Raw genomic sequence first — 14435 nt, forward strand, 5'->3', positions numbered from 1 at the left:
ATCCTTTCCCAGATATGGATAATTCTAGCTTCCTTTAAAGGGTTATGCATAAACAACCCCAGAGGCTGGTTGTGTCTGGGGAACAATGCCCAGAATGGATTCACAATGCTCCATTCAGCTACAGACACCTGCTGCCTTTGGCTGGATCAAGGCTAGTAGCAAAATCAGTTCTGCAGAACCACCTCAGGGAGGTGAAACAGCTCATGTCTGAACATTCAGAAGACAAGCTGAACATGGCAAACTCCTTGGAAAAAGTGATCTTGTTTTTACATCCATGTAAAAAAATAAGAAGAAGCTTGCATAATCAACCCTGAGGCTGCAAGAAAGAACTTTGTGGTAAAGTTCTAGGGAAAAAATAGCATGCCAAAGACCAAATAACACAACCGTCTAGGAATACAGAGTTAAATATTTCATATGGAAATATTTACGATGGAGTTAAAATGTATTTCTGAAGCACACAAGAACATAAGAAGAGTTGCGCTGGATCAGACCAAAGGCCTCTCTAGTCCATCATTCTGTTTGTTCATAGAGTGGCCAACCAGATCATAGAATCATAGAAGAGTAGGGTTAGAAGGGGCCTACAAGGCCATCGAGTCCAACCCCCTGCTCAATGCAGGAATTCAAGTCAGAGCATCCCTGACAGGTGGCTGTCCAGCCTCGTCTTGAATGCCTCCAGCGTGGGACAGCCCAACACCTCCCTGCTAACTGGTTCCATTGTCATATTGCTCTAACAGTCAGGAAGTTTTTCCTGATGTTCAGCCGGAATCTGGCTTCCTGTAAGTTGAGCCCATTGTTCCATGTCCTGCACTCTGGGATGATTGAGAAGAAGTCCTGGCCTTCCTCTCTATGACAGCCTTTCAGAAGCCCATGGGAAGCCCTTAAGCAGGACATGAGCACAACAGTACCTTCCAGTTCAGCACCCAACAACTTGCATTAAGCGCGAGAGGCACACTGCCCCTGACACTGGAGGTAGCAGAACTAGTAGCCATTGGTAGCCTTCTCCTCCATAAATGTCTCGAATACCCCATTAAAGCCATCCATGTTGGTGGCTATCACTGCATCTTGAGGTAGCAAATTCCATCACTTCTGTGTGAAGAGAAGCCCTTCCTTTTATCTGTCCCGAATCTCCCACCAATCAGCTCCATGGGAACATGGTCATATAATGGGTAGGAGAAGAATGCCTCTCTATCCACTTTCTCCACACCCTAAATAATTTTGTGTGCCTCAATTATGTCACCCTTTGCTCACCCTTTTTCTAAGCTTTACAGCTCCAGACATTGAAAACTTCATAGGGGCATTGCTCCAGCCCCTGGATCATTTAGTTGCCATTTTCTGCCCCTTCTCCAGCACAGTTAAATGCACCCCACTCCAAATCTTGCACATGCCGCTGTATGTACACATTCACCCTTACTCAGGCTGGGGCTGTTAGAAATCAACACAGGCTAGGCTTGTCCTTCTATATGTTTAGGTTGTAAGCCCCTTGGGGCAGGGATCAGTCATCTCATTTTATTGTAAACATAGATGTGTTAGATGAATATACCACATTTCTTGGAAGCTTAAGAAGCTGTCCTCAATTAGAAGACTAGTAGTGGCAGGTCAACTTTCCAGTCGAAAAGCGCATCAGAGCCAGATGCATCCGTTCTAAAGGTCCTTGCTGTTGATATGTTTGGAAGCAAATTGTGACACTAATCCAGATCCAGTTTGGACTTTTCAGAACTGCAAGCCTGCAGTTTGCCACTCACCTGCTCAGCTTGAATGAGGAGACAGTTCTACTGAGCAAGTACACGTTGCAAAGAATAAAAATAAGCAATAGCATCACCAGTGCTGGGCTTGGGTTTGGGGAAACTTCGGCAAGATGCCCTGCATGGGCCTCCTTCCCCCTCATCACCATTGTCACTGTGGCCCATTTGCTTGGCTCCCTCTGGGCCCAACCTGCAAAAGTGCCCAGAGAGGGGGGCTGCTCTGATTTCTCCACGAATCTCAGGGAGGCTGAATGCCAACGCATTCGGCCCCCCGAAATTGGTGGTGAAATTCTCCGCCACCCCCCCGCCACCCCCGGGATGGGACTTACCTCCCTCAAATATCCCTCTTGGCGGCAGGTCCCGGCGGCGGTTCGGCGGCGGTTCGGCGGGGGCGGCGGCCGGTCTTCCGACTGGCTGCCGCCGCCGCCATTACAAAGTAAATGTAAAAAAAAAACCCCACACACGTGATAGCCTACGTAACGATTTACGTAGCCTATCATGGCTAGATTTCCAAAGTCAGCCATGATAGGCTACATAAATCGTTACGTAGCCTATCACGGGTGACTTTGAAAAAAAAAAGAAAAAGCGCGTACACAAATGGCAGCGCCCATTGGCGCCGCCATTTGCATTCCTTATTTGGGCCCAGGTAGTCTAAGTAAAGATTTACGTAGACTACGGCAAAAATAAGGGCAACACTATTTGCGTTGCCCTTATTTTCGCCGTAGTTTACGTAAATCTTTATGTAGACTACCCGAGCCCAAATAAGGAACGCAAATGGCGGCGCCCATGGGCACCGCCACTTGCGAATGCGTTTTTTTTTTCAAAGTCACCCGTGATAGGCTACGTAACGATTTACGTAGCCTATCACGGATGACTTTGGAAATCTAGCCGTGATAGGCTACGTAAATCGTTACGTAGCCTATCACTTGTGTGTGGTTTTTTTTTTTTACATTTACTTTTGTATTTCGCGGCCGGGGAGATGGGGCGCTTCTCCCCGGCCTGAATTTCGGCCGGTCAAGGCGGGGTGCCTCCCCCCCAGCCTGAACTTCGGGGGGAGAACCAAAGCGCCTCCCCCCCACCGCGAAGCAAGCTGCGAGACCAGGTAAGTGACTTTCGTACATCCCTACCTGGAGCTGACTGTGGCTCAGATCATGAGCTTCTTATTGCAAAATTTCGGCTGAAATTGAAGAACATAGGGAAAACCACTAAACCATTCAGGTATGACCTAAATCATATCCCTTATGAATATCCAGTGGAGGTGAGGAATAGATTTCAGGGATTAGACCTGATAGACAGAGTGCCTGAGGAACTATGGACGGAGGTCCGTAACATTGTTCAGGAGGCAGCAACTCAATCCATCCCAAAGAAAAAGAAGTGCAAGAAAGCCAAGTGGCTGTCTGATGAAGCTTTACAAGTAGCTGACGAAAGAAGGGAAGCGAAAAGCAAGGGAGAAAGGGGAAGATATACCCAACTGAATGCAGATTTCCAGGGAATAGCAAGGAGAGACAAGAAGACCTTCTTAAAAGAACAATGCAAAGAAATAGAGGAAAACAACAGAATGGGAAAGACTAGAGATCTCTTCAAGAAAATCGGAGATCTGAAGGGAACATTTTGTGCAAAGACGGGCATGATAAAGGACAAAGAAGGCAGGGACCTAACAGAAGCAGATGAGATTAAGAAGAGGTGGAAAGAATACACAGAAGACCTATACAGGAAAGATCTTAATGTCCCTGATAGCCATGATAGTGTGGTCACTGAACTTGAGCCGGACATCCTCGAGAGTGAAGTCAAGTGGGCCTTAGGAAGCATTACTAACAACAAAGCTAGTGGAGATGACAGTCTTCCAGCTGAGCTATTTAAAATCCTAAAAGATGATGCTGTTGAAGTGCTGCACTGAATATGCCAACACATTTGGAACACTCAACAATGGCCACAAGACTGGAAAAGGTCAGTTTACATTCCAGTTCCAAAGAAGGGCAATGCCAAAGAGCGTTCAAACTACCGTACAATTGTGCTCATTTCACATGCCAGCAAGGTGATGCTCAAAATCCTACAAGCTAGGCTTCAGCAGTATGTGAACTAGGGATGGCGGAGAATTTCTCCCCGAAACTTCGGGGGGCCGAGCGCCAACATGTTCAGCCCCCCGAACAAGTTTCGGGAAGAAATTCTCCGCCCCCCCCACCCCCCGTGCCCCCCCAGGACGGGACTTACCTTTGCCGAATGTCCCTCCCGGTGGCGGGTCCGGCCGGCGGTTCGGCAGGTGTTCGTCCGGAGCGGGAGGGGCAGCCGGTCTTTCGACCGGCTGCCACCGCCGCCATTCCAATAAAAGAAAAAGAAAAAAAAAACGCCCCCGTGATAGGCTACGTGACGATTAACGTAGCCTATCACGGCTAGATCTGCAAAGTCAGCCGTGATAGGCTACGTAAATCGTCATGTAGCCTATCACGGGTGACTTTGAAAAAAAAACGCATACGCAAGTGGCGGTGCCCATGGGCGCCGCCATTTGCGTTCCTTATTTGGGCTCGGGTAGTCTACATAAAGATTTACGTAAACTACGGTGAAAATAAGGGCAACGCTATTTGCGTTGCCCTTATTTTTGCCGTAGTCTATGTAAACCTTTACGTAGACTACAGCGACCAAATAAGGAACGCGAATGGCGGCTCCCTATGGGGGCCGCCATTTGCGTACGCGCTTTTTTCTTTTTTTAAAAAAGTCACCCGTGATAGGCTACGTGACGATTAACGTAGCCTATCACGGCTGACTTTGCAGATCTAGCCATGATAGGCTACGTTAATCGTCACGTAGCCTATCACGGGGGCGTTTATTTTTTTTAAAAAAAACTTTTGAGTTCGCAGCCAGGCGAGGCGAGGCGCCTCCTCCCCGGCCTGAATTTCAGCTGGGCGAGGCGGGAAGCCTCCCCCCCCCGGCCTGAATTTCGGCCGGGCGAGGCGGGAAGCCTCCCCCCCCGGCCTGAATTTCGGCCGGGCGAGGTGGGAAGCCTCCCCCCCCCAGCCTGAACTTCGCAGGGGGAGCAGAGAAGCGCCTCCCCCCCACCGCGAAAAACTTCGAGGACAGGTAAGTGAGTTTTGTCCACCCCTAATGTGAACCGCGAACTACCGGAAGTACAAGCTGGGTTTCGAAGAGGCAGAGGAACTAGAGATCAAATCGCCAACATTCGCTGGATCATGGAGAAAGCAAGAGAATTCCAGAAAAATGTCTATTTCTGCTTCATTGACTACGCTAAAGCCTTTGATTGTGTGGATCACAACAAACTGTGGCAAATTCTTAAAGTGATGGGAGTACCAGACCACCTTACCTGTCTCCTGAGAAACCTGTACGAAGGTCAAGAAGCAACAGTAAGAACCAGACATGGAACAACCGATTGGCTCAAAATTGGGAAAGGAGTACGACAAGGCTGCATATTGTCACCCTGCTTATTTAACTTATATGCAGAGTACATCATGAGAAACGCCGGGTTGGATGAATCACAGGTTAGAATTAAGATTGCTGGGAGAATTATCAACAACCTCAGATATGCAGACATATTTCTCTGTAGTGATATGACGATACAATGAAAACTAAAGAACGCAATAGAGGGAGGAGAGGAGGCGGCTAGCAGAGGCAGCAGCAGTGCTAGCAGAGGGAGGCAACTCCAGCCAGCCCTTTCCCACCATGCCGAGAAGCAGCAAAGTAACACAAGTATCAGTTGAAGCAAAATTTCACAAGCATCGGAGAAGGCTCTCAAGGGGGCCAGGCCGGGAAATTAAGGCAATTTACTCCCACTGGCGAAAACGAAGTATAGAATCATAGAATAGTAGGGTTGGAAGGGGCCTACAAGGCCACTGAGTCCAACCCCTGGCTCAATGCAGGAGTCCAAATCAGAGCATCCCTGGCAGATGGCTGTCCAGCCTCATCTTGAATGCCTCCAGTGTGGGAGAGCCCACCACCTCCCTAGGTAATTGGTTCCATTGTCGTATTGCTCTAACAGTCAGGACGTTTTTCCTGATGTTCAGCTGGAATCTGGCTTCCTGTCACTTGAGCCCATGATTCTGTGTCCTGCACTCTGGGATGATCGAGAAGAGATCCTGGCCTTCCTCTCTGTGACAACCTTTCAAGTACTTGAAGAGCGCTATCCTGTCTCCCCTCAGTCTTCTCTTCTCAAGGCTAAACATGCCCAGTTCTTTCCGTCTCTCCTCATAGGGCTTTGTTTCCAGTCCCCTGATCATCTTCGTAGAGCGCTCTACTGCTTTGATGGGTTGGAATGGCAGGCTAGTTATTCTAGTTACCAAGGTTACCAAGATCACGGCCAGGTGAAAGACACACCCCTAGGAACACCTGATCACACCAAATTTAAAGTGGAAGGATGGGCACACAGCAGCTGAACAGCAGGGGAGCTGAATTAAAGGGAAAAAATGGAATAAAAGTACTCTGCAAAAATGCAGCTTCCTCACAAGGAAACTCTGAGGTGGCTGCAGACCAGCCACAACATCGTGTGCCACAAAGGACCTCCAAATGGTCCCAGTCCTCAGCAAATCAGCCATGACGACAGGCCCCCGGTCTAGTTTACTGTGTTACTGCTGAATCAGGGCTGCCACCATTTCTTTTCTGCCAAGCTCCTCATCTTTAACTCCTCATCTTCCTGCCATGTACATGATATACATGGCAGGAAGGTACATCGTGCTCCTCCCCATCCTAGGAATAGCCATACCTTTTGAATTTGGCTGTTGCAGAGGGGTGAGAATTCTATTTTAGTTTGGTTTTGAAATGAATTTACCAAAATTTGTGAAGTTCTTCATATCTGGGAGAGAACGAACTTGAGATTAAAAAAAAAAATCAAATGTGGGCAAAATCAAAACTGACAGATTCACCTATTCCTATTTGGACTGTCACTGTGGCCATGAGAGAGAGAGAGAGAGAGAGAGAGAGAGAGAGAGAGAGTGCTTTCTCAGTGGTGGCCACATTGGCTTTGGAATGCTCTCCTGAAGAAGCCCTGCCTGATACTTACATTACTGTCTTTTCAGTGCCAGGCCAATAATTTCCTTTTCACCCAGACTTTTAAGATTTGCATGTTAGCCCTTATGGCTTTGTTTTAACCCCTGTTCCTGTTGGCTGTTTTTGACATTTTTATTTTTCTAACGATTGGTATTAGGTTGTCATGTGTTAGCTGGACTTTTAAAAAAAAGCATTGCTGTTTTTTAATTGATTGTGGATTTTACTGTACTTTTGTTTTAATCTATATGGCACTTAGAGATATTTTGTCTATGAGGCATTTAAGAAATGTAGGATTTTATTTATTTATTTGTTTATTTATTTCATTTCATTTCTATACTGCCCAATAGCTGAAGGATGCAATTCTAGGCACGTTTAGACAGAAAAGAGTCCTACATTCCCAGCTGTGCTGGCTGGGGAATGCTGGGAGCTGTAGGACTTTTTTCTGTCTAAACGTGCCTAGGATTGCGCTCTTACGCAAGAAATAAATGCATTCCTCCTTTCTTTTGTCCCTCTCCCAACTCTGGTCAACTGGGTCCAGCAGGTTACAGTATCTTAACAAGAAGTCCAGACTTCTGGGGTGTCCACCTGCACCTCCCTAGGGAGTCCTGCCTCATACTCCGAATGCTCACCAGCCTGGCAACCAGGGACAGTGGGCAGCACCTTTCATCTGGCGACACTCATAAGACTGAGTTTACGTAGGAGGACGTTTTCGCCACTCCACATCCAGCTGCAATTATTCCAGAGGACGGAAAATCAAGAACTGGTTGGCAGTTAGGAATGGAACTTCCTGAAATGATTAGTTGATGCCTGCTTAATAGAGTGGCCACTGACACATTGCCAAACAAGAGGAAATGCATCACCCAAAAAGAGGACAAAAGGGGACAACAGTTTGCGTAACATGTGCGTATGCTTATTTATACATACAGATGCAAGTTTAGAAATGAATTATAATATAACTAGAAATATCACACATCTCACTATAGTAGGAAGAATGACCATGTGACCTATGTGCCTGGTTAGTCAGCTGTCCAGGTGTTAATTCTTGATGGGCAATCTCAATCCCCTTGTGGCTCTCTTCCCTATAGTTCTTTATTTTTAAACTGGACTTGGACTGGACAGCCCTTCAAACATAAGAACATCAGAAGAGCCCTGCTGGATCAGACCCAGGGTCCATCTAGTCCAGCATTCTGCTCACACAGTGGCCAACCAGCTGCCCATGGAAAACCCACAAGCAGGACATGAGTACAACAGCACCCTCCCACCCATGTTCCCCAGCAACTGGTGTACACAGGCTCATTGCCTCTGGTAGTGGAAGTAGAACATAGCCATCAAGACTAGTAGCCATTGATAGCCTTTTCCTCCAGGATGGAGGACATCTTTGAACAGACATCTATTCTCTTACAGGCCTCCAAGTTGAGGTCTGTTGCCTGTAAAGTAGGACACCTGGCCACACTACTGTCTAAATGTCACTGGGATCGGGGTAGGGGGCAAGGAAAGACCAAACAACAAAGCTAAATTCCAGATGGGCCATAATGTCTCATCCTGCCAATGTCACATCAAGCGAGCATCTGTTGACCTTTGCAGATTCCTAACAGAACCAGGGACAGCAATGATTCGACTAGAAAATCATGTAATTGGCCTAGTAATTCGAGGATAAATAGTTCATGAAATGGCCCCTCCCCCAACTTTGTTTCTCTGAATCGTTTTGCGGATTCTTCATCACATTGGGATGAATTGCTATTGTACTCCTTGGTACTTCCATCTGATTAGACCTGCATAGGATTATACTGTCAGTCTCTGATTTCCTCCCACCCACCACCCACCACCCAAGCATGGGTTGCCTTTTAAAACTTTTGGTCTTGCCAATAAAGAATCTTTGGGTTAGAAGACTTAAAAAAGAAAGAAAGAACTCCAGCTGTAAAAACAAAGCAAAACCATTTTTCCTAGTAGTTCAGGTTTAAAAATAGCATCCAGCCCCTTTTGCCTTTGGCCTCTCCCACCACTGGAATGTGGCCCTCAAGAGGTTCTCTGAAATTGAATATGATCCTCAGTCTGAAAGAGGTTCAGCTCCCCTGATCCAGAAAGAGCAAAGATGTTGGTGTGGAGATGGACAAGGGAGAGAGATGCTCATCATCATCATCATGGCGATCACTCGTGATCGAGTAAGATTGTCTTCCAAGAGTAGAGTCTTAGCAGTGGGTCTGCAGGTGGCTGTAAAGGCCAATTCTGGATCCACACAGCCTCCCACAGTGAAGACATAGGTTCCCAGGTGGAAGGCGATCACGGTGAGGGTTTGCTTGACGTGCCTTCCGTTGAGCTCGTTTCTCCCTTTCGCCCCGTACTCGTGCTTCTTCAAAGTCCATAGCGCCTTTAATATAGGCTGACCTCCAGCTGGAACACTCATTGGTTAGAGCTTCCCAGTTCTCAATGCTTTGAGAACATCTTTAAATCTCTTTTGCTGTCCACCAATATTCCATTTTCCATTCATAAGTTGGGTGTAAAGTAGCTGCTTTAGGAGACGATGATCAGGCATTCGAACAACATGGCCAGTCCAGCGAAGTTGATGTTGGAGAATAATTGTTTCAATGCTGGTGATCTTTGCTTCTTCCAGTACGCTGGCATTAGTCCGTAAGAGACTAATGCTAAGAGAGATGCTATCCACACCTGACAAAGGAGAGAAAGGAGGTCTAGTTGCGCAACAGGCCTGTCTCCAGAGTGGACATCCAGAGTTTCCCTTCTTGACAGCAAGAAGTTGGGGGAGAGACCTGTATGCTGTGATGCCAGCTCTCCACCCCCTACGTTAGCCTGCTGCCTTCAGGTGCAGCAGAGGGTGCTGTCTCATAATCAATGATGAAGACAGATTCATCGCCCAGTCCAGCTAGCTTTTGTGCTCCACGTGGGAAGGGGCGCCATCTTGTTCTTCACCTCAGGCAAAAAAATGTCTTGGGCAGGCACTGCCATTTCATAACTTGTTTCATTGCCAACAACTGTGTGGAGCCTGAATTAATTATTACACTTCAACAGAGAGAACAAAATGGGGTGGGAGGGAACGTTGTGGCAAGTATCAGCTGGCATGGAAAATTCTAGATTTAAGTTAGTGTGTGTATGTATTGCAGCTACTGATGAAGGAAGAAGCTGAAACGTTTAGCACTGAATATATTTTGAAATTACTCTGTTGAAAGTCTATCTTTCATATATAGATATACTCTGCCTTTCCATTAAAATGCTCAAGGTGGTTTAAAACAACAGTTAAAATAATAATTTTTTGAGAGACAGTGTAATGTAGTGGTTAGAGCATTGGACTGGGATTCCAGAGATCAGGATTCTAGTCCCCACTTGGCCATGAATCTCACTGACCAGTCATTGACTCTCAGCCTAACCTACCTTACAGGGTTGTTGTGAGGGTAGAATGGGGAGAAGGAGACCCATGTAAGTCACCTTGGGTTCCTTGCAAGAGGAAAAAATGCAGGAGATAGTAGTAGTAGTAGTAGTAGTAGTAATAGAAAAGAAGTGATAAAAACAAGATTAGGAGAGAGCAGGTTAAAACGGAAAAACCAAGGGGTTTAAAATATCAGTAGCGTGGCAAGCCAAATGCCTGAGAAAAGAAAATATTTGCAAGCCAACAGAAGGCCATCGGGTAGGGATCAAGTCGACTTCCCTCAGTTCTACAGTCTAGGCTTGACTACAGAGAAGGCCCTCTTCCATGTAGGGATGCTGGAGAAATTTAAGACAGCTAAAATGAGTTTGGATTTCTAAGCATCTGTCTTGCAGAATCTGCTGCAGACTGGCCTCCTCCGGCCACACAGAGTTCGTGGACTTTTAGATCTTTTTTATTTTTTACTTTCCCAAAATTTATGCAAATATAGTCATAGGAAGATACACACGTTTCTGCTGAGACTGGTAAATATACGCAGGGAAAAGTGGAATGGAATGGGGACAATACGCTAAATGTTACGTGCTAATGTAAATTACGTAAATTGTTGTGAACCCTGTTACAGAATTATTTGCGTATTTTTCCACATAACGAGAAAAAATTGAATTTGACTGTGATCAGATGCAGGAACGAATGACACTGCACAATCCATGAAACGCACATGGGTCGGATTTCACAAAATCCGGACATCCCTACATCTATGCCCCATCCAAATGCAATTCCGATGTTGGTGGGATGTGGAGGAGAACCGCTCCAGCAGATCCGAAGGATTAGGTGAGATTGTATGGAAGCAGATGTTTAGGGGAAGGGACCTAAACACTGAAAAACCTTTGGGATTTGTTCAAATCTCAGCAGGGATGCTCACTGCCACTTTGGAAGCTGGGTGACCATTGTCTACTCTGACTGGCAACAGTTCACAAGTGTCAGCCTTCCCCAGCCCTACTAACCTGATGGTGCTACCTCCAGTATCAGACGCAGTATGCCCATGTACACCAGTTGCTGGGGAACATGGACAGGGGCGTGTTCTTGCACTCGTGTCCTCCTTGTGGGTTTCCTGTGGGCAGCTGGTTGGCCCCTGTGTGAACAGAATGCTGGACTAGATGTACCTTCGGTCTGATCCAGCAGGGCTGTTCTTACATTCTTCTGTTAACTGTGATTGTTTTTAGCTGAAGATACCAGGAATCGAACATGGGACATCCTGCATGCAAAGCGTGGGCACTGTCACTGAACTTTGGCTGGACAAGCTGGTAATGACTTAATATTCTCTGGAATAGTGGCAACTTGCAAGTAGGTTTCTAGTGCTGTGCTGAAAATTTCTTCCACATTTTTTTCAACCATTCTCATGCCATTTCATAGAAAAGAAATTGCTTTTGAAAAAATGTTCAATGGAGAAGAAAATTTCAGAGAAATTCTCAAGGTGGGGTTCAGGGTTCTTGTGCTTAATTTACTTATAAGGTGACTGAGGAGTGTGTGCACAGGTGTCCTGTCTTTCATTGTACAATCATCTCCCTGGCAGCCTGCGGCATCCCCAGCTTCCTACACGTCAATTAAGGCCCAGGGAAAGGCACCATGAGGTAACTCCTCCCGCTGGGGCTTTTTCAGATCAGGATGCCCATGCACCCAGGGAGGCTGCAGAGTGATGAAGAGATATATAATAGGAGGAAATAACACACGCTGCCCCCTCAGCCCCCTCACCACAATAAGGTAAGCTGAAGAAAACCTCTAGATCCGTCTTTGTCACTAGAGGCTCAGGCGGCCTTGGTGGCTAGGCGTGCCTTTGACCAGCTCTGACTGGTTCTCCAGCTACAGCTGTTCTTGGACCATGGATACCTTGGCCTTTGTGGTTCAGGCAATGGCAACCTCCAGACTGGATGATTAGAGTATGCTCTGTGTGGGGCTGCCCTTAGGCCTGGTTTGGAAGCTGCAGCTGATGAAGGATGCAGCTCCAAGACTACTAACAGAGGCCTCTTTTTGGCATCATGCTACATGTCTGTTAAAAGAACTGCACTGGCTGCCAGTAAGCTACCAGGCTATGTTTTCTGTTGGAGAAAGTAGACAGGGAGACATTTTTCTCCCTCTCTCATAATACTAGAACCCAAAGGGGTCATCTGGTGAAGCTGATTGGTGGGAGATTCAGGACAGAAAAACGGAAATATTTCTTCACACAGTGCAAAGTCAAACTATGGAATTTGCTACCACAGGATGTAGCGATGGCCACCAATTTGGATGGCTTCGTAACGGGGTTAGACAAATTCCTGGAGGAGAAGGCTATCAATGGCTACTAGTCCTGATGGCTATATGCTCCGGATCAGAAGCAGTATGCCAATTGCTGGGGAACATGGCAAGAAGATGCTGTTGCACTCATGTCCTGCTTGTGGGTTTCCCATGGGCAGCTGGTCGGCCACTGTGGGAACAGAATGCTGGACTAGATGGACCCTTGGTCTGATTTAGCATGGCTCTTCGTATGTTCTTATGATCTGCAGATGTCTGCTCAATGCAGGCTTTCCATGAAGGGTGTCCCAGCTAGTATGGTTGTAGTTGACCAGTGATTATTTTACTGTGTTTTTATTGCTGTATTTTATGAGGTTTTCATTTCTTTAAATGGCTTTGATAGCCCCCTGGAAAGAGGTTTATATGTAATAAATAAATTAATTAAATTTTGAAAAACCTACCATGAAATGGTGGCAGCACAACCCCCACCACCACCCCAAAAAAACCTGTAGGAAAAAAGAAGCTGTGCAGCAACCACTGCTAAGGGTGAGCCCCACTCGAGAAACCATCAGAGAATTTCTCCTCGCCCTGGAGAAATTCAGTTAAATGGTTTCTCTGCCCTCAAAGAGAGTGGAGAACTCTGAGAGGCCATTAAGCACACAGCTATATGCTGTAGCGAATCCGTCCTAAGCAAAGCAAGCTCCTCCTAGACAAGAGTGTGATTTGATATGGTTGTTGCTACCGAGAGCTCAACATCCTCTCTTCCAGTTACTACAGCACCTGGGAGTTATAAGAGTTTATGGTCTGCATTACATATTTGCTAACTGCCGGCTACATCTGTTTTGCAGACTGCATCTCCCAGGACTCCAATCTGACTTCATGGCATGTTTGATTTGAGTCTATTTTTCTTTCAACTTCTCCTTTTTTATATATTCTTTCTTTCCTCTCTTTTCTGCCACCTTAGTTTGAAAATCAAAACAAAGAAACAGCTTAATGTGATTCCCGATGGAACCCTATTGCTAACTGGAATTGTTTCCCCACCCTGAGCCCCTTCATGAAGCTGAAACAGTTTAGACTTCTCAGGAAACCACTATGTGAACAAGCCACGGTGAACCTCACACTTGCACGCTTCTCCTTCCCCTCTCCTCCTCTTTTGCACACTAAAGGAAGAGAGTGGAAGCATCCATTTCCAGTTTTAAACCAACCACAGTTCCTTGTGATGTCCAAACTTGCGGAACTCTGGCTTGTTTAAACAGCAGTTTCAGAATAAGCCAGGCTCTGAAACCACAGCTCAATCCTGGTTTGTTCTCACTAGTGTTCTCAATAACTATACTTGAAACCAGGGTTGTGCAACACATGCAGAAGCTCTGTTTTTATTCCCAGAAAACTGCATAGGAACATCAGAAGAGCCCTGCTGGATCAGACCAAGAGTCCATCCAGTCCAGCATTGTGTTCACACAGTGGCCAACCAGCTGTCGACAAGGAAACCACTAGCAGGACACGACTGCAACAGCATCCTTCCGCTCATGTTCCCCAGCAACTGGTCTACCTAAGCACACTGCCTCTGGTACTGGAGGTAGCACTGGAGGGTGATGAAGATATTGAGAAGATAGTCCAGAAGAACATAAGAAGAGCCATGATGGATCAGACCGAGGTCCATATAGATATAGTCCAGCATTCTATTCACACAGTGGCCAACCAGTTGCCCACGGGAAACCCACAAGCAGGACATGAATGCAACAGCACCTCCCACCCATGTTCCCCAGCAACTGATGTACATAGGCATGCTGCCTCTAATACTGGAGGAAACATACAGCCATCAAGACTAATAGCCATTGATAGCCTTCTCCTCCAGGAATTTGTCTAACCCCCTTTTAAAGCCATCCAAGTCGGTGGCCATCATACATCTTATGGTAGTGAATTCCATACTGTAACTATGCACTGTGTGAAAAAAAAAAAAAAACTTTTTATCTGTCCTGAATCTTCCACCAATCAGCTTCATAGGATGGCCCCACTGGGTTCTAGCATTTTGAGAGAGGGAGAAAAATGTCTCCCTA

The 14435-nt window shown here is 46.4% G+C and overlaps 1 protein-coding gene across 1 annotated transcript in view; it reads right to left on the reverse strand.

Annotated features, from left to right (window-relative positions):
- RSPO4 (R-spondin 4) overlaps window positions 1-14435 on the reverse strand; it is a 54791-nt gene that overhangs the window by 29247 nt on the left and 11109 nt on the right. The gene's annotated exons all lie outside the window — the stretch shown is intronic.

The sequence above is a fragment of the Heloderma suspectum genome, chromosome 4, assembly GCF_057233095.1.
Source record: "Heloderma suspectum isolate Gila_16-S chromosome 4, 16-S_ref, whole genome shotgun sequence".
Lineage (NCBI taxonomy): Eukaryota > Metazoa > Chordata > Lepidosauria > Squamata > Helodermatidae > Heloderma > Heloderma suspectum.